At 61.3% G+C, this 2500-nt stretch overlaps 3 non-coding genes across 3 annotated transcripts in view; all 3 read left to right on the forward strand.

The window, feature by feature from the left end:
• Positions 1–871, forward strand: part of LOC145914992 (small subunit ribosomal RNA) — a 1824-nt gene extending 953 nt beyond the window's left edge. The window contains exon 1 of the ribosomal RNA XR_014403448.1: positions 1–871. This exon is cut by the window's left edge and continues 953 nt beyond it. This is a non-coding gene — a ribosomal RNA (small subunit ribosomal RNA).
• A 260-nt stretch (positions 872–1131) lies between these two features.
• Positions 1132–1285, forward strand: LOC145915195 (5.8S ribosomal RNA). The gene has a single exon (XR_014403613.1). It is a non-coding gene; the product is annotated as a 5.8S ribosomal RNA (ribosomal RNA).
• A 244-nt stretch (positions 1286–1529) lies between these two features.
• The window catches only part of LOC145915130 (large subunit ribosomal RNA), a 3686-nt gene continuing 2715 nt past the window's right edge, over positions 1530–2500 (forward strand). The window contains exon 1 of the ribosomal RNA XR_014403578.1: positions 1530–2500. This exon is cut by the window's right edge and continues 2715 nt beyond it. This is a non-coding gene — a ribosomal RNA (large subunit ribosomal RNA).

Raw genomic sequence — 2500 nt, forward strand, 5'->3', positions numbered from 1 at the left:
CTGCGAAAGCATTTGCCAAGAATGTTTTCTTTAATCAAGAGCGAAAGTCAGAGGTTCGAAGACGATCAGATACCGTCCTAGTTCTGACTATAAACGATGCCAACCAGCGATCGGGGGGCGTTACTTTGACGACCCCTCCGGCAGCTTGCGGGAAACCAAAGTCTTTGGGTTCCGGGGGAAGTATGGTTGCAAAGCTGAAACTTAAAGGAATTGACGGAAGGGCACCACCAGGCGTGGAGCCTGCGGCTTAATTTGACTCAACACGGGGAATCTCACCCGGCCCGGACACAGTGAGGATTGACAGATTGAGAGCTCTTTCTTGATTCTGTGGGTGGTGGTGCATGGCCGTTCTTAGTTGGTGGAGCGATTTGTCTGGTTAATTCCGATAACGAACGAGACTCTGGCTTGCTAACTAGTTACGCGACCCTATCGGTCGGCGTTGAACTTCTTAGAGGGACTAGTGGCGCTTAGCCACACGAGATTGAGCAATAACAGGTCTGTGATGCCCTTAGATGTTCGGGGCCGCACGCGCGCTACACTGACCGGATCAGCGTGTCGCCGCCTAGGCCGGAAGGTCCGGGTAACCCGCTGAACCCCGGTCGTGCTAGGGATAGGGAATTGCAATTGTTTCCCTTGAACGAGGAATGCCCAGTAAGCGCGAGTCATCAGCTCGCGTTGATTACGTCCCTGCCCTTTGTACACACCGCCCGTCGCTACTACCGATTGAATGGTTTAGTGAGGTCCTCCGATTGGACCTGGCGCGTTCGGCAACGGCCGCGCCGGCGTCCGAGAAGACGATCTAACTTGATCATTTAGAGGAAGTAAAAGTCGTAACAAGGTTTCCGTAGGTGAACCTGCGGAAGGATCATTACCGGCCGATCGCCGATCGAGTGGTCGTGCGTTCGACAGGTGGAGAAGGCTCCGTATCTTGGCGGCCGCGCACGCCCTTCGTCGCTGTTGAGGCGCACGCGATTGCACTTCGGTCACCCTGTTTCGTTCTGCGCCGAGTGCCGTGGCCATGTGCCAGGCTGGCTTCATGCGTCGCCTACGGCTGGCGACCGCTCGGCCACCGCTTTTTTCGACTGTGCAATCCGGCTGGGTCGCGCTTGTCCAACTGACGAAGTCACGGAGGGCTCTTGGCGGTGGATCACTCGGCTCGCGAGTCGATGAAGGACGCAGCTAGCTGCGTGAATTAATGTGAATTGCAGGACACATTGAGCATCGACGTTCTGAACGCAAATTGCGGCACCGGGTCAATCCCGGCGCCACGCCCGCCTCAGGGTCGCGTTGTAACGTTCCCGCGCGGCGACGCGTCGGGCCGGTGCGGTGTCGGCCGTTGCCACGGTCGTCCCGCCCAGGACAGCACGAACGCAGTGTCAGCGCGCGAAACCGAACGCGGCGTGCGTCTCGTTACGAGTCGGCCTCGAAGAGGATCCCGGCCCGGAGCAGCACGGCTCGCGTTCGGGCGCGGCGCTCGCACGAGCTTCGGTGGCGCGCGCGTGTCTCTCGCAAACGAGGCACTGGATTATCGGCCTGAGGTCGGACGAGGCTACCCGCTGAATTTAAGCATATTACTAAGCGGAGGAAAAGAAACTAACGAGGATTCCCCCAGTAACGGCGAGTGAAGTGGGAAGTGCCCATCGCCGAATCCGCGCGCCTCTGCGGCGCGTGGAATTGTGGCGTAAGGAATTCGCTGCGCGTACGTCGTTCGCCGCCCGCGTCCTTCTGATCGAGGCCTCGTCCCGGTGCGGGTGTCAGGCCCATGGTGGCGGCGAGGGCGCGCGCTCTGCGTCTTCCCAGAGTCGGGTTGTTTGGGAATGCAGCCCAAAGCGGGTGGTAAACTCCATCTAAGGCTAAATACTGTCGCGAGACCGATAGCGAACAAGTACCGTGAGGGAAAGTTGAAAAGCACTTTGAAGAGAGAGTTAAAGAGTACGTGAAACCGTCGAGAGGCAAACGGGAGGGCCTGTCGAGTCGCGCGACGCTTTCAGCTGAAGCCGAGCGGAGCGTGTGGGCGTGCGGAGCCTTGCGGCCCGTCGTTCGCGCTGTCCTCCGAGCAGCTCCAGCGCACTAGCGCCGTGCGAAGGCCGCGACCGTCTGGGAGGCGGCGAGAAGGCCGCGCGCAAGGTAGCCCGCCCCCGGGTGGGTGTTATAGGCGCGCGGACACGTCGGCCCGTCGCCCGGGCGAGGAGGGATCGCCGCGTCTGCCCTTCGTGGGCCGGGGGTCCCGTCCGAGCCGGTGCGTCGCCGGTTGGGGACTGTGCTCAGTGCCCAGTTGCGGCGTGTCGGTTGCGGGTGGGCAGCGCCGCGCGAGACGCACGGGGTCCGCGGCTAACGTCAGCCACCTTCCCGACCCGTCTTGAAACACGGACCAAGGAGTCTAACGTGCGCGCGAGCCACGGGGCAGTGCGAAACCCATGGGCGCAGTGAAAGTGAATGTCGGCGCGGTCCGGCGGAGGTGAGATGCCGTCTCTCTGGACGGCCGCATCACCGGCCGATC

This window comes from Ascidia mentula (genome assembly GCF_947561715.1).
Source record: "Ascidia mentula chromosome 2 unlocalized genomic scaffold, kaAscMent1.1 SUPER_2_unloc_1, whole genome shotgun sequence".
NCBI classification, from domain to species: Eukaryota; Metazoa; Chordata; class Ascidiacea; order Phlebobranchia; family Ascidiidae; genus Ascidia; species Ascidia mentula.